At 44.2% G+C, this 18,639-nt stretch overlaps 1 long non-coding RNA gene across 1 annotated transcript; it reads right to left on the reverse strand.

Annotated features, from left to right (window-relative positions):
• Positions 1 to 14,135: 14,135 nt before the first annotated feature.
• LOC123186112 (uncharacterized) lies at positions 14,136 to 17,621 on the reverse strand. The gene is made up of 4 exons (XR_006493557.1): positions 17,409 to 17,621; positions 17,097 to 17,325; positions 16,683 to 17,016; positions 14,136 to 14,389 (listed from the first exon to the last, which is right to left on the reverse strand). It is a non-coding gene; the product is annotated as an uncharacterized lncRNA (long non-coding RNA).
• Positions 17,622 to 18,639: the final 1,018 nt, after the last annotated feature.

Below are 18,639 nucleotides of genomic sequence, written 5' to 3' on the forward strand. Positions count from 1 at the left end.
TTGGGTCTTGTCCATCACATCATTCTCCTAATGATGTGATCCCGTTATCAACGACATCCAATGTCCATGGTCAGGAAACCGTAACCATCTATTGATTAACGAGCTAGTCAACTAGAGGCTTACTAGGGACATGGTGTTGTCTATGTATCCACACATGTATCTGAGTTTCCTATCAATACAATTCTAGCATGGATAATAAACGATTATCATGAACAAGGAAATATAATAATAATCAATTTATTATTGCCTCTAGGGCATATTTCCAACAGTCTCCCACTTGCACTAGAGTCAATAATCTAGTTCACATCGATATGTGATTAACACTCAAGGTCACATCCCCATGTGACTAACACCCAAAGAGTTTTGGGTTTGATCATGTTATGCTTGTGAGAGAGGTTATAGTCAACGGGTCTAAACCTTTCAGATCCGTGTGTGCTTTAAATCTCTATGTCATCTCCTAGATGCAGCTACCACGTTCTATTTGGAGCTATTCCAAATAACTGTTCTACTTGGAGCTATTCTAAATTGTTGCTCCATTATACGTATCCGGTATCTCTACTCAGAGCTATCCGGATAGGTGTCAAGCTTGCATCGACATAACCCTTTATGACGAACTCTTTTACCACCTCCATAATTGAGAAAATTCCTTAGTCCACTAGTTACTAAGGATAACTTTGACCGCTGTCCTGTGATCCATTCTTGGATCACTCTTGTACCCCTTGACTGACTCATGGTAAAGCACACTTCAGGTGCGGTACACAGCATAGCATATTATAGAGCCTATGTCTTAAGCATAGGGGACGACCTTCGTCCTTCCTCTTTCTTATGCCATGGTCGAGCTTTAAGTCTTAACTTCATACCTTACAACTCAGGCAAGAACTCCTTCTTTGACTGATCCATCTTGAACACCTTCAAGATCACGTCAAGGCATGTGCTCATTTGAAAGTACTATTAAGCGTTTTGATCTATCCTTATAGATCTTGATGCTCAATGTTCAAGTAGCTTAATCCAGGTTTTCCATTGAAAACACTTTCCAAATAACCCTATATGCTTTCCAGAAATTCTATGTCATTTCTGATCATTAATATGTCAACAACATTTACTCATCAGAAATTGTATAGTGCTCCCACTCACTTCTTTGGAAATACAAGTTTCTCATAAACTTTGTATACACCCAAAATCTTTGATCATCATCAAAGCATACATTCCAACTCCGAGATGCTCACTCCAGTCCTCAGAAGGATTGCTGGAGCTTTGCATACTTATTAGCATATTTCAGGATAGACAAAACCTTCCGGTTGTATCACATACAACCTTTCCTCAAGAATCGTCGAGGAAACAATGTTTTGACATCCTATCTGCAAGATTTCATAAATAATGCAGTAATTGCTAATATAATTCCAACAGACTCTTAGCATCGCTACGAGTGAGAAAGTCTCATCGTAGTCAACTCCTTGAACTTGTCGGAAAATATCTTAACGACAAGTCGAGCTTTCTTAATGGTAATTCTTACCATCATTGTCTGTCTTCCTTTTAAAATCCATCTGTACCCAATGGCCTTACGACCATCAAGTATTTCTTCCAAAGTCATGGATCCGTTCTCGGATTTTATGGCCTCGAGCCATTTATCGGAATCCGGGCCCACCATCGCTTCTCCATAGCTCGTAGGTTCATTGTTGTCTAGCAACATGACTTCCAAGACAGGATTACTGTACCACTCTGAAGTAGTACGTATCCTTGTCACCCTACAAGGTTTGGGAGTGACTTGATCTGAAGTTTCATGATCACTATCATAAGCTTCTACTTCAATTGGTGTAGGTGCCACAGGAACAACTTCATGTGCCCTGCTACACACTGGTTGAAGTGATGGTTCAATAACCTCATCAAGTCTCCACCGTCCTCCCACTCAATTCTTTCGAGAGAAACCTTTCTTCGAGAAAGGACCCAATTCTAGAAACAATTCATATTGCTTTCGGATCTGAATTAGGAGGTATACCCAACTGTTTTTGGGTGTCCTATGAAGATGTACTTTATCCGCTTTGGGTTCGAGCTTAATCCTGAAACTTTTTCACATAAGCGTCGCAGCCCCAAACCTTTAAGAAACGACAACTTAGGTTTCTCTAAACCATAATTCATACGGTGTCATCTCAACGGAATTACGTGGTGCCCTATTTAAAGTGAATGTGGTTGTCTCTAATGCCTAACCCATAAACTATAGTGGTACTTCGATAAGAGACATCATGGTATGCATCATATCCAATAGGGTGCAGTTATGATGTTCGGACACACCATCACACTATGGTGTTCCAGGCTGTATTAGTTGTGAAACTATTTCCACAATGTCTTAATTCTGTGCCAAACTCGTGATTCAGATATTCATCTCTATGATCATATCATAGATCTTTTATCCTCTTGTCACGACGATCTTTCAACTTCACACTGAAATTACTTGAACCTTTCAATAATTCAGACTCGTGATTCATCAAGTAAATATACTCAACATCTACTCGAATCATCTGTGAAGTAAGAACATAACGATATTCACTGCATGCCTCAGCACTCATTGGACTGCACACATCAAAATGTGTTACTTCCAACAAGTTGCTATCTTGTTCCATCTTACTGAAAACGAGGCTTTTCAGTCATCTTGCCCATGTGGTATGATTTGCATGTCCCAAGTGATTCAAAATCAAGTGAGTTAAAACGGTCCATTTGCATGGAGTTTCTTCATGCATATACACCAATAGACATGGTTCGCATGTCTCAAACTTTTCAAAAACGAGTGAGCCCAAAGATCCATCAATATGGAGCTTCTTCATGCGTTTTATACCGATATGACTTACGTGGCAGTGCCACAAGTAGGTGGTACTATCATTACTATCTTTTGGCATGAACATGTGTATCACTACGATCGAGATTTAATAAACCATTCATTTTAGGTGTAAGACCATTGAAGGTATTATTCAAATAAACAGAGTAACAATTATTCTCCTTAAATGAATAACCGTATTGCGATAGACGTAATCCAATCATGTCTATGCTCAACGCAAACACCAAATAACAATTATTTAGGTTTAACACCAATCTCTTTGGTAGAGGGAGCGTGCGATGCTTGATCATATCAAGCTTGGAAAAACTTCCAACACATATCGTCAGCTCACCTTTAGCTAGTCTCCGTTTATTCCGTAGCCTTTTGTTTCGAGTTACTAACACTTAGCAACCGAACCGGTATCTAATACCCTGGTGCTACTAGGAGTACTAGCAAAGTACACATTAACACAATGTATATCCAATATACTTCTATCGACCTTGCCAGCCTTCTTATCTACCAAGTATCTAGGGTAATTCTGCTCTAGTGGTTGTTCCCCTTATTACAGAAGCACTTAGTCTCGGGTTTGGGTTTTACCTTGGGTTTCTTCACTAGAGCAGCAGCTGATTTGCCGTTTCATGAAGTATCCCTTCTTGCCCTTGCCCTTCTTGAAACTAGTGGTTTCACCAACCATCAACAATTGATGCTCCTTCTTGATTTCTACTTTCGCGGTGTCAAACATTGCGAATATCTCAAGGATCATCATATCTATCCCTGATATGTTATAGTTCATCACGAAGCTCTAACAGCTTGGTGGTAATGACTTTGGAGAAACATCACTATCTCATCTGGAAGATCAACTCCCACTCGATTCAAGCGATTGTTGTACTCAGACAATCTGAGCACAAGCTCAACAATTGAGTTTTTCTCCTTAGTTTGCAGGTTAAGAAAGTCATCGGAGGTCTTATACCTCTTGACATGGGCACGAGCCTGAAATCCCAATTTCATCCCTCAAAACATCTCATATGTTTCGCGATGTTTCAAAAAACGTCTTTGGTGCCTCAACTCTAAACCGTTTAACTGAACTATCACGTAGTTATCAAAACGTGTATGTCAGATGTTCGCAACAACCACAGACAACGTTCGAGGTTCAGCACACTGAGCGGTGCATTAAGGACATAAGCCTTCTATGAAGCAATGAGGACAATCCTCAGTTTACGGACCTAGTCCGCATAATTGCTACTATCAACTTTCAACTAATTTTTCTCTAGGAACATATCTAAACAGTAGAACTAAAGCGCGAGCTACGACATAATTTGCAAAGATCTTTTGACTATGTTCAAGATAATTAAGTTCATCTTATGAACTCCCACTCAGATAGACATCCCTCTAGTCATCTAAGTGATCACATGATCCGAGTCAAACTAGGCCGTGTCCGATCATCACGTGAGACGGACTAGTCATCATCGGTGAACATCTTCATGTTGATCATATCTTCTATACGACTCATGTTCGACCTTTCGGTCTCCGTGTTCCGAGGCCATGTCTGTACATGCTAGGCTCGTCAAGTTAACCCTAAGTGTTTTGCATGTGTTCCGAGGCCATGTCTGTACATGCTAGGCTCGTCAACACCCGTTGTATTTGAACGTCTGAATAAAACACCCGATCATCACGTGATGTTTTGAAACAGCAAACTGTCGCAACGGTGCACAGTTAGGGGAGAACACTTCTTGAAATTGTTGTAAGGGATCATCTTATTTACTACCGTCGTTCTAAGCAAATAAGATGTATAAACATGATAAACATCACATGCAATCAAATAGTGACATGATATGGCCATCATCACTTTGCTCCTTTTGATCTCCATCTTCGGGGCTCCATGATCATCATCGTCACCGGCATGACACCATGATCTCCATCATCATGATCTCCATCATCATGATCTCCATCATCGTGTCTTCATGAAGTTGCCTCGCCAACTATTACTTCTACTACTATGGCTAACGGTTAGCAATAAAGTAAAGTAATTACATGACGTTTAAGTTGACACGCAGGTCACAAATAAATAAAGACAACTCCTATGGCTCCTGCCGGTTGTCATACTCATCGACATGCAAGTCGTGATTCCTATTACAAGAACATGATCAATCTCATACATCACATATATCATTCATCACATCCTTTGGCCATATCACATCACATAGCATACCCTGCAAAAACAAGTTAGACGTCCTCTAATTGTTGTTTGCATGTTTTACGTGGCTGCTATGGGTTTCTAGCAAGAACGTTTCTTACCTACGCATTAACCACAACGTGATATGCCAATTGCTATTTACCCTTCATAAGGACCCTTTTCATCGAATCCGATCCGACTAAAGTGGGAGAGACAGACACCCGCCAGCCACCTTATGCAACTAGTGCATGTTTGTCGGTGGAACCGGTCTCACGTAAGCGTACGTGTAAGGTTGGTCCGGGCCGCTTCATCCCACGATGCCGCCGAATCAAGATAAGACTAGTAACGGCAAGCATATTGAACAATATCGACGCCCACAACTACTTTGTGTTCTACTCGTGCAAAGAATCTACGCAATAGACCTAGCTCATGATGCCACTGTTGGGTAACGTAGCAGAAATTCAAAAAATTTCCTACGAAACACCAAGATCTATCTATGGAGAGACCAGCAACGAGTAGAAAGGAGAGTGCATCTACATACCCTTGTAGATCGCTAAGCGGAAGCGTTCAAGTGAACGGGGTTGATGGAGTCGTACTCGTCGTGATTCAGATCACCGATGATCCTAGTGCCGAACGGACGGCACCTCCGCGTTCAACACACGTACAGCTCGACGATGTCTCCCACGCCTTGATCCAGCAAGGAGAGAGGGAGAGGTTGAGGAAGACTCCATCCAGCAGCAGCACAACGGCGTGGTGGTGATGGAGGAGCGTGGCAATCCTGCAGGGCTTCGCCAAGCACCTACGGGAGAGGAGGAGGTGTCACGGGAGGGAGGGAGGCGCCAAGGGCTCAGGTCTGGATGCCCTTCCTCCCCTCCACTATATATAGGGGCAGGGGAGAGGGGGGAGGCGCAGCCTTGCCCCCTACTCCAAGAAAGGGGTGCGGCCAAGAGGGGGGGAGGAGTACATCCTCCCCAAGGCACCTCGGAGGTGCCTTCCCCTTTTAGGACTCTCCCCTTTTTCCTATATCTTGGCGCATGGGCCTCTAGGGGCTGGTGCCCTTGGCCCATGTAGGCCAAGGCGCACCCCCTACAGCCCATGTGGCCCCCCGGGGCAGGTGGCCCCACCCGGTGGGCCCCCGGGACCCTTCCGGTGGTCCCGGTACAATACCGATGACCCCGAAACTTGTCCCGATGGCCGAAACAGGACTTCCTATATATAAATCTTTACCTCCGGACCATTCCGGAACTCCTTGTGACGTCCGGGATCTCATCCGGGACTCCGAACAACATTCGGTAACCACATACAAACTTCCTTTATAACCCTAGCGTCATCGAACCTTAAGTGTGTAGACCCTACGGGTTCGGGAGACATGTAGTCATGACCGAGATGTTCTCCGGTCAATAACCAACAGCGGGATCTGGATACCCATGTTGGCTACCACATGTTCCACGATGATCTCATCGGATGAACCACGATGTCAAGGACTCAATCAATCCCGTATACAATTCCCTTTGTCTAGCGGTATGGTACTTGCCCGAGATTCGATCGTCGGTATACCGATACCTTGTTCAATCTCGTTACCGGCAAGTCTCTTTACTCGTTCCGTAACACATCATCCCGTGATCAACCCCTTGGTCACATTGTGCACATTATGATGATGTCCTACCGAGTGGGCCCAGAGATACCTCTCCGTTTACACGGAGTGACAAAATCCCAATCTCGATTCGTGCCAACCCAACAGACACTTTCAGAGATACCCGTAGTGTACCTTCATAGCCACCCAGTTACGTTGTGACGTTTGGCACACCCAAAGCACTCCTACGGTATCCGGGAGTTGCACAATCTCATGGTCTAAGGAAATGATACTTGACATTAGAAAAGCTTTAGCATACGAACTACATGATCTTGTGCTAGGCTTAGGATTGGGTCTTGTCCATCACATCATTCTCCTAATGATGTGATCCCGTTATCAACGACATCCAATGTCCATGGTCAGGAAACCGTAACCATCTATTGATTAACGAGCTAGTCAACTAGAGGCTTACTAGGGACATGGTGTTGTCTATGTATCCACACATGTATCTGAGTTTCCTATCAATACAATTCTAGCATGGATAATAAACGATTATCATGAACAAGGAAATATAATAATAATCAATTTATTATTGCCTCTAGGGCATATTTCCAACAGTACTACCGCGGCTCCTACAGCGGTAGTACTGCTCCGGACCAAAAACTCGTCCCAAGTCTTGCGGTGGTAGGCCCGGATGTATTTTTTTAGTACCGCTCGCAAGCAGTAGTACCGCTACCATTTGCGATAGTACCGTGAGGTCAAGCGGTACTACCGTGAGGACGAGCGGTAGTACCGCTCCGGCGGTTCTTCTGGCCTTTTGCCTCATCGCTGTTGTTTTCAAAGGGGTACTTCCGCCCTAGCGGTAGTACCGCTCCTTGCAGCGGTAGTACCGCTCTGTGCGGGATATGAGCATAACGGTTGGATTTTTCCCCATCTATAAAAGGGGGTCTTCTTCCTCAATGAACCTAATCCTTTTTAGATCGTGTTCTTCCTCCATTGTTGACCTTCTTCGAGCTTGCTAACTCTCAATCCCTCCAATGATTCTTGCTAGTTCTTGAGGGAAAAGAGAGAGGAGATCTAGATCCACGTTTTCACCAATCATTTTCTCCTCTAAGTGAGGGGAACCCCTTGGATCTAGATCTTGGAGTTCTTCTTTTTCTTCTTTCGTTCTTCCTCTCATTTTCTTCCCTAGCATTAGTTGCTTTGGTGGGATTGGGAGAGAAGGACTTGGGCACTACGTGTGCCCTTGCCATTGCATTTGGTGCATAAGTTTGAGTTTTCCCCAGTGATACGTGGAAGTGAAGTTTGAGAAGCTTATTACTCTTGGGTGTTTGGGAACCCTAGAGCTTGTTCTTCTTGGGTGCCTTGGCGCCCTAGACGGTTGGTGGTGTTCGGAGCTCAATCATTGTGGTGTAAAGCTCCGGGCAAGCGTCGGGGTCTCCAATTAGGTTGTGGAGATCGCCCCGAGCAATTTGACGGGTACCGATGACCGCCCCCAAGGGTTGCCAAAGTGTACGAGTTCGGTGACCGCCCCCAAGGGTTGCCGTTTGTACGGGTTCGATGACCGCCCTCAAGGGTCCCTTAATGGAATCACGGCATCTTGCATTGTGCGAGGGTGTGAGGAGATTACGGTGGCCCTAGTGGCTTCTTGGGGAGCATTGTGCCTCCACACCGCTCCAAACGGAGATTAGCATCCGCAAGGGTGTGAACTTCGGGATACATCGTCGTCTCCGCGTGCCTCGGTTATCTATTACCCGAGCTCTTTACTTATGCGCTTTACCTTGTGATAGCCATATTGTTTCTTGTCATATATCTTACTATCACCTAGTAGTTTATCTTGCTTAGCATAACTTGTTGGTGCACATAGGTGAGCCCAGTTGTTGTAGGTTTTGTGCTTGACAAATTAACCGCTAGGTTTATTCCGCATTTGTTCAAGCCTAAACCGTAATTATTTTTAAAGCGCCTATTCACACCCCCCCCCTCTAGGCGACATCCACGATCTTTCAGCTCCGCCCTTCCGTACTTGGCCAAAATCACTATTTTGACCTTTCGATCAAAGTTTAGCATGATTTAACCTCATTTTAGAAGTTCAAGAATATCTGGTCCTGTTTGGTGATCCGAAGGGGTAATTAGCCAGGGAGGAGGGGTGGACCCATTCACCAAACCAAACCCATTCTGTCTCCTCTAGATCTCTCTACCACGTCAAATCCTCACTAAATCTCCAGGTTTTTTTCATGGATCTGGCTTTCCGAGGCAATCTCCCATGATTCATTTTTTTTTCATTTGAACCATCGTATTTTGTCTAGTTCTATATGTGATTGCCTAGATTTTTTGGTGATCATGATTGACCTTGTGTGGATGAATCCTCTACATCCATTGACTTAGATCCGAGATAGATTTTTTATACGATGGACCTGACATAGGAATCGTTTTCTGTATGGGTTGCAAATACATATGTGTGTATCATTTTGTAATAATGAAGTTGAGGCCATGTAGAAATATAACATTGACCTGTTCATTTTGCTTGTACTCCCTCCAGTCCTTTTTACCTTGTGCATAACTTTTTCAATTTTCCCTGCATTAGTCTACGCATTAGCATTTTTTGGCTGTTTTCCCCGTTTTACCCCTAATTATTCGTTGTGTATGCAACTGCTCACACGCTTGAGAGAGAGAGGCACTCCAGCGTGCGGCCAATCAGTTTACATGCGAAGACTCCGCATGGGAGCTTACGGATGGACTGAGATCCAGTGACTTGATAGAGGCGAGTCACCAGTGAAGAGTACGGTAACTTGCCCCCCTCTCTAACCCGTCCAACCTGGAACCGCGGACAGATCTGCGTGAACAGTACTCGATCCATAGTGACCTCATCTACAACGCTCGTCCACAATACCGTACCTTGAGTACAATACTTAATCATGGTTGCACATCCTTCATCCAATGGCTGGCTGGCCGCCAGGCCAGTAAGCTTGCACACATCAAGTAAAGCTGCTTCCAATCAATGCATGCAGCAATTAAAAGGTTATAGCTTTTCCGTGCGGGTCAACTAGTCCAAAACTGCTCACAAAATTCACTCCTTGTATGCGAGCCAAAGAGTTATACAGAGAGTAAAAAGGACTAGAGGGAGTAATAATGTATGTATGTATGTTTAATGTCCGCCTCATGATTTGTGTCAGATGGTTGATGACAATGTTGATTGTGTCATGTAGGATGGCATTGATCCAACCAATAGGCATAGGTATCTTAAGCTTAACAATGTTTAAACAAGGGGTCTCGTGGACAATATATCGAGAATGGACAAGTGATAAGCAGAATCTTTTTAATGTTACTTTATTGTTTATAATTCGAAGGAAGTGACCACAATTTGTGCAGTTTTGACAGATGGTACCAACTTTACGCATGAGGGGCCACACAAAAGCCACCAACATGCCATACAACGAATACAACTGGTCGTAATTCGATAGAGTGGGCAAACTACCCTTCATCCTCCGGTTCAAGCGTGCCCAACCGAGTATCGACCATGTTGTCCTCACTACCCTGCTGGACTGCTGGAGTCCTGAGACACACAGTTCCAGCCTTCCTTGTGGCGAGACGACAATCATCCTGGAGGGCTTCGCCATGATTGCAGCACTTCCCGATCAATGGCGAGTCTCTCCTTGAAAATGTGGGCAATCGATAGTGGTGTGCAAGGGTTACTACTCTCGTCGGTGCTTGCTCCCCCTCTATTGTCATAGATGGAAAGAAGTACAATAAGACATCTGGTGTCTCGTTCAAGTTCCTACTGGCTAACAAAGGGGTGGTCCCACCAGGACATCCCATCTGTTAGCCAGTACCCACCATTTGAACGGGACATTGAATGTCCTATTTTCCTTCTTTCCATTTGCAACAACAGAGGTGAGGCAATCATCGATGAGAGCAATAATTACCGCACGCCACCCTCGGTTGTCCACATTTCCAGTAAGAGACTCAATGTTAATCGGAAGGGCGATGATCACGGTGAGGTCTTGCAAGGTGAACGTCATCTCGCAACAAGTGAGGTGGAAACTATGTGTTTGTGGTCTCCGACGATTCAGCAATGCAGTGAGGCAACATGGTTAATATTTGACAAGGCACACTTGAACGAAAGGACAAAGGTAGTAGGCCTGCTATCTCGAAGTATGGTTGGCATCTTAGTGGCTTTTGTGTGCCCCTCATGCGAAAAGTTGGTACCATCCATTAAAATTGCACAAATTGTGGTCAGTACCTTCGAATTGCAAACAATTTTGCTTAATACGCATGTGTCCATTCTCGATATACTGCCCATAATGCCTCTTGTTGTAAGCATTGTTAAGCTCACGATACCAACACCCATCGCCTGAATCAGTGGCCACCCTACATCGACATTGTCATCAACTATTTGATAAAAATCACGAGACAAACATTAAACATACACGCATGGCAACATTCATACTTGCAAATAGAATGAACAAGGTAATCTCATATTTCTACATGGCCTCAACTTTGTCATCAGAAAACAATATACACATATCAACACAATTTCCCATGTTAGGTCCCCCCCCCCAATATATATCAAATCCAAGTCAATGTATATAGGATTTATCCACACAAAGTAAATCATTGCCACCTAAATGAAACTAGGTAATCACATAGAACTAAGGATTCAACAAAAACTAGGGTTTTACCTAGTGCTAAATTATTCATTAAAAATAAGAGGATTCAAATGAAAAAAAAAGGTGGAATCGGAAGAGATTACCTACACCAACGTAGGGGTGGGCAGATCCACGAAACCCGAAGATTTAGGATTTGAAACAACAGCACACGCTTATTTGACTTTTTTCCTCTACCAAACGAAATCAAAGTACATTCTGAATGTCAAGAGATCGAGCTAGATTTACTTGTGTAAGTCCTCTAGAACGAGCGACATAAGAGAATGTTTTTTTCGGTGCGTACAAAGTTGGTCCTAAGTGGGATATTGATCCAAATTGTGACGGATTGGAGGAATCAAACCTAAAACTTGAGCAGTTGCGTTGGAAAGGCTTACATGAAAGTTTTCTTAATTTCATAGTTGTTGAAACATCTAAACCACCAAGAAAAATAAATAAATAAAACCTCCAAAAACTAGGATGTGATTGGGAGTAATTTAAACTCTAGAATAAATTGGCTCCTGCGTTTGTTTTTGCTTGAAGGACCTTGGTCATTCACAGTTTGTTTTTTGAGCGTGTTTGTACGTCACATGACCCTCGGTTTGTTTGTTTGGTCGGTACATTAAAATCTAAATTCGTTTCAGGGTCATCAGCCTTCCTTGACCTGGAACCATCATGTCATTTCTGGGTCACCGACCCGAACCGGCAAGGGTTGTGTTCCACGACATACCGTATTGTTTCGGGACCATCAAACCAAATTGGTGTTGGTCAAGTACCTATCTAATCCAAGGTCATTGCCTGAAAGTTGTTAAGATAACATCTCACCTATCAATCTATTCCAAAGAAGTATATACCCTTGTTGTTCTTTAATTTCTGCCACCCAGCGCCGTTCCTATTTTCTACTCCCTTCAACCTTGGTTTAAAATTGCAATACTTGTTATGGACCAGAAGGAGTACCATCCATCCGCCCTCCTTCCAGCCCCTCAAATTGACTGACACGTGAACTTGACACTAATGATTTTGGACGACTGCCCAAGTTGAGGTACGTGTCCCAGAGCACAAATTGGGGGCATAAAAAAATGTCAGACACCACACTATTCTCTACACCTAGCCTAATAGCCGCAGCACACTGAACTCTCTCACACACGATACTTAGATGCCACTACAAATCTACAATGTTAACAAGTCTAGAGCTACAAGTACTGCGATCGAAGCTCGGCCAAGGTCCCAATCATGCAGATAATAACCGAAGCACATGAAAAATTCACGTACCGAGACAGGGAAAGCGGCCGCCGAGGCTCCATCGGCAGAGTACGATCGCGCCATGTGCACGAGACTAGGCTAAAGCACGATCGCTTTTGTTTTGGCAGACAGCCGGATACTGCTCACCATGTGCGACCGGCTAGGAGGTCACATGCCGTCCTCGCGATTCCGGAGCCGGGTGCGTATCGCCGTCGTTCCGATCGATCCGAATGTCGGGCGAGCGAATCAGGGGCCGATCCAAATCGGAAACCTAGCCAAAAAATAAGGATGATCGCGGCAAGCAACGGCAAAATGCAAACCGGATCGGGTCACATCTACGCGAACGCGCCCGGGGATCGACGAGGCGGCGAGCGGGGTCGCGTGGGTTACCTTGATTTCTGAGCGGATGGGTGGCGATTTCGGCGACAGTTTGGCGGTGCTGTCTGGGATTATCTGGGGTCGCGGCGGGGTTGCGGGACCGCGATCGCTGGAGCGCCGCAAGCCCGCGATGATCAGAGGTGGAATGGAATGGAAGTCGAAATCTATTCGTCTCAAATCACCGGTTGGTCTTTATATATGGGCTTCTCATGGGCTTTCCGTGATATTGGGAGCCCATTTTTGACATGTAGTAAGAAATTCCTACGGGATATTCAAGAAGATAGAGTATTTTTGTCTGAAAAAAGATAGAGTATATTTATTCTAAAAAAGAGTATTTGAAATTATCCCACTGGCCGTATTAACAAATTTTGCCCTAATATGTACACGCGACATGAAAGGCAAATGCATGCAACATATTAAAAAAAGGCATCCAACGGCAAAAGAAAAATTGCAACATAAAAGCAACCATTCGTATCAAACATTCAAAATCATTGCAGTAGAACGTGGATTTCTATGTAATAATAAACTACACATGTGAATGCGGTTTGTCGAAGCAACATTCACAATATCATAAAATCCTATAGTCACTAACCTTAAATCATCAACAAAGAGGCACCAAATTCGATGACTCTGGCTCGACGAGCACATATCCACCTTGCCGGAACCCTGTCCAAGCCATATTAGGCAACCTTGGATCCATTCCATGTAGACCCAACGTCTTCCTTGGAGCCCAGGAGTGTGACCTGGCAATCCATCACAAGTTATCCATAGTACTTGGGAGGAGGAGCCATTCATAAAAGAGACACGTGGGGAGGGGGAGATGCTCGTAAGGCTGGTCATAATGAGGAGTAACTTAGACCAGTGTCATGCATATGACACTAACCTAAGTTACTACCTTCACAATGTAAAGTAACATAATAGTAGTATCTTACATGGCTTCATTTATTAGCTTGTAGACTCATTTTGTATTGAAAAACGCTATGTTACAGTAACATATTATGTTACCACCTCTTATTAATTACTTGCCACATAAGCAAAAATTTCCTCAAGTGTGCTATGTTACTAGCTAAGTTACTCACACTATGACTAGCCTAAGGGCATGAGATTTAGAGCCGTGTGGGGGATGGGCCCAGGGAGAGACGCGGACACATACGAGCCTGCATACAAAATAAGTAAAACCCTTTGTTTCTCACATGAGAGTGGTCGGATTTTTCTCTCAGTTGGTTCGGTAGGATCAACACCATCTTTTGAGGGTGTGGTGTGTAATGTAATACAAATTAGATGGTACGCTGCACGTTGCTACGAGAACCGTTTGCAATACATTTTAATGTGTTTTGATTGTGTGGAATATAAAAATTTAGAACAACAACATATGAACCAGCTTAAAAATACATATGATTTATTATATTTGATTATGTATAGTTGTAAAATATTTATTTAATATAATTATAATAATAGAATGAATAATAGTTTTTCCATGCATGATTACATGTGGTGGTGCATCTTTTCAAATGCATGGTTGCATGTTGAGGTGAACCTTATCCAATCCATAATTGTATGGCGATGTGGCATGCCTGCATGTTGAGATAAATAAGTTAATGGACAGACTCCTAGTTTACTAGTCAAGAATATTGAGTAACATTTCCCGAGCAAACAAAATCACAAAGGATTCTAGGCAACCAGTTCGGAGCATTTGATCTGCATGCGCTATATCATTGGAGGTAGGGATGCTTGTGGCAATTGTTTCTTTCCATACTATAGCCTACTGAGAGGCGCGAAAAAAAGGCAAATAAGCTCCCTCATCTCACTATAGGGCAAACATTAGGTTCCCTCCCCATCCACCAACAAGAGGGGTGTGGGAGCCATGGATCTGCAATTCCGCGCTGTAAATAATAGTTTTAGGGTTTTGATTGATAGCGCAACTGCTTGACTACACGTGTGGGAAGGACTTTGCTGTTTCAGCAACGATGTAATTCCATATGCGACAACCATGGACACGCCGTTGTTGCATGGAGGTCTGAAAGGCAGAGGATTCCAATGAAGTTCGATATGCAATTGGTGTTGTTTCTAGTGTTTGTTTGGTAATACTATATCTCTTTTTAACACATAGCTTTCACTCTCTTGCAAAAAAAATTAACAAAAAAGAACATACTGTCCAAATGTTTTTTGGATGATCCCACAAAGCTATATAGCAGGTTCCACCACTAGCGACTAGCTAGTTCATAAAAAAATTGAATATAGTCGCAATAAAGTGCACATACCTTTTTATAGTAGTATTACTACGCTTAGGTTTTAAACCTAATATTATATTTGAGTTTAATGCAACTCTTGGTTTCACATGAAGGACTGTCATGGAACAAAACCCAGAATGTATTTTGAAACCATATGTGAAAGAAAGGTGTATGGACACTTGAATTTGTGGAAATTTACACGTCTACTAGGGGTGCAGACGTCACACTTGGCATAGAGCAATCAAGCGATAACTACTTTGTTTAAACAACAGGGCAGGATGACCGAGACATCGACCAAATTAGGAACTTCAACATCTTGTACACATGGACTAGTCTTGCCCATAAACATATATCGACTTTGACATGGAGAAAGGCCCATTTGAATTAACAAGAGCGTACAGCTACAGCTATTACCCTTTCGAGGTGCACTGGTTTTGTTGAAGCTTTTTTGTGCTCAGACTCTGAACAGCCCTCCCCCAACTCTTGCTCTATTCTTGTGTTTCATGTATCAAATCAAGCAGTGTGCACAGAATGACACAATCACCAAAACCACCCGTTGCCCCACCGACGGCTGTTCCCAGATACACGAACACTCGAACACGACGGTACAAACTGCACGTGCGACCGCCAGCTGGGCTTTGAATCACCCGCGGGCCCAACGCGACAGCGGCTGGAGAAATTATCGTCTATTGCAGCCTTGAAGGCTTGGCCTGGACCAGACTTGCTTGCTCCCCCGGCGTGTGCCCATCCGTACTTTCGCGTAGGTGGCTTGATTTGATTGAAACAAAATAAGACCCGACCCCATCCTCTTAAAATCAGGAGGGGAGATGATTAGATTAGAAAGAAAAAGAAAAAGACAACCGTAGGATAAAGTGGGAACATGGATCAGAGCATGGGGAGGGAGCAGGCAAGCCGGATCCGCTTGACCCCGGGGTCAGCTGCGCATCTGTGCGGGTACACCAGACGGGTGACTGTAGCGGGCCCGCCAGTGCGACCCCGCGACGGCTCACGGACATGTGGGCCGCCACAGCCGCGTGGACCCACCGCCAGTGGGTGACGAGTGAAAAATCACAAAACTGGCCTTTTGGCCGAAGTTCAGCACGAAATGGCCATCTTTTGAAAATATTTCACAAAATGGCCCTACACGCATGACGCCCGCACCTGGGGCATCATGCTAGACAGCATAACACCTCGGTCAAGGGCGCCATACTTGTCAGCGCTGACTTGCCACGTTGGCAGGGCATGCCACCATGGCGCCCCAAGACAGGGCGTCGTGCTTATGTCCATGACGCCCCTGCTCAGGGCGCCATGCCCCTTGCGTGAACAAAACAGAGTCTCCCCTGTTTTCCCCTCCACACACCCTCACTTTCCCCCTTCTCCACCCCGGCCGCCCCACTCAATCCCCTACCTAATGCCCACAAAATTTCGTGGATCGGAACTCCAAATCGGTGATTTATCCTTCCCTTCAACCTCAACAAAAGCTTTAAGCTTATTGTACGACTCTTCACCAGGAGGGTACTTGAGTGCCTCACCGGCGTCGTTCACATGCTTCGAGAGCTCGTTTTGCTGTTGGACACAATAGGACAAATCATTTTGGCACAATGTAGGCAAGCATATAGATATAATGGTAACGTACCACAAAGCGGATAGTTGGCGCCGATTCATATCGTCTTCCATCTCTAATAAGCGTGTTGTACTCCATATTGGCCATACGATCAAAACCTGGATTGGGTTCATGTAATATGTCCCCTGGCTGAAATGCGGGTGCGTTAAGTTGAGTACGGGCAACGGAACGAAACCATACAAGATAATTATTGAATGCTTCTGTATCAAAAGGCCGTGGGGGAGGCTTAGAAGTCGGTTGACGCAATGAAAGCTCAATCTTATTGAGCTTGTGCTTGAACTCCTGAATATACATGTCATACTCTCAATCCCATTTTTTTATACTCTTCTGCTTCATCTTGTCAAGACTGCATAGCATTTGACAATTGCATTTTTGTTAGTATTTTGAAAACAATGGAGAAAGCATTAGTCGCCGCTAAGCACTTACCTATGCAAATGTAGCAAAGTGTCCTTGTACTTCGGCGGGGTCTCTTGAAATAAGCCAAATTGTGTCATAACTCGTTGTGGCTGATAAAACTCAACAGCATAATAACAAATCAACGAGCAACGCATCCGCCATAAGTGTGCTTCCTGTAGACACTTTGGGTTAAGTCTGAAAGTAATAAAACCAGCTCCCTACCAATATTGCCCTTCGTTCCGTATGGTTCCCAGGTAACCTATAAACAAAGAGAACATTGTTAGTATGAATTTTGGAAAACCGAACAAACCGAAGAGACAAAGCAAGAGGCTACTAAGATACCTGCTCCGGGGTCATGATGTCAAGCTCGTTGCAGTAGTGCAAATACATGGTCTTTGAACTGCCAACAAAACCTTCAACCTTGTCCCACTTATACGCCCATGTAGGCATACGGTCCGGGTCATGATGATCATCCCACCAGTCGTAACCCTTTGCTGTCGGCCGCCCCACTGGCAAGTGCTCCCAACTCCAGATCGATAATAGAAGCATCGGACCACCGATGTTGGCTTCCTTTGACTCTACGATGTTTCTTGGATTCGCCCCCCTACGGCATGCCTTGTCCAGCTACACACAAACAAGAAATATGTCACTACAAACTAGAGAAAATTTCTACATGGTGAACACAATATTATTAGCAAAACTACTTACCTGACGATACAAATAAGCCAACGCCGCCGTACCCCAACTGAGTCCATGCTCCCACCCAGCAAATAGCTTAAGCCACATAAAGGAAGCGTTCACGCCAGTGCCGTCAGAGAAAAGAGTCCGGCTGACTACATACCACAAGTATGCCCTGGTATACTGCTGCACTGTTTCATCGTCCGCATCAGCCGGGCATTCCCCAAAGTGTTCAACAATCCAATGATAACTTGCACCGGCGGACTTCCCTTGTACCCCTGGCTCCCTCCCTATGAGTCCAACCATAATCTCACGCCATCCATCTGAATTTGTACTAAAACAAATAGGCTCTCCTTTGATGGGAAGTGCAGTGATCAGAGAAACATCCTGCAAAGTGACAGTCATCTCCCCAGCATAGAAGTGAAAAGTATGTGTCTCAGGGCGCCATCGGTCAACGAGTGCCGTGATCGCATAAGGGTTCATCTTCGGCATCGAACGAGACACGAGTGAGATGAAAGGGAGAAGCCCGGTCTTCCGGATATACTCCGTGTATCGCTCGTCATACTTCATCTTGTCATGAACCGAACCGGACCTCAGGTGAAGCTGATCAAAAACCCTTCCTTCATCTGCCATGAACCGTCCACGATGCAATTGATCATATGATGGATGGATAAGAGAAGCCATCCTGCAAATTACAAATGTATATGGTAAGCCCCTTTGTCATTTGCAAATATCCGCAGTAGTGCAAAAACATACATACATGTGCAACATTTCTACATTAATTCTTCTTCCATACACCATATATGTGCATATAATTTTCTACAACATAATACACCATATATTTGCACTAATTCTTTCATACACCATATATATGTGCGTACATATCCTAACCAAA

The sequence above is a fragment of the Triticum aestivum genome, chromosome 2A (genome assembly GCF_018294505.1).
Source record: "Triticum aestivum cultivar Chinese Spring chromosome 2A, IWGSC CS RefSeq v2.1, whole genome shotgun sequence".
Lineage (NCBI taxonomy): Eukaryota > Viridiplantae > Streptophyta > Magnoliopsida > Poales > Poaceae > Triticum > Triticum aestivum.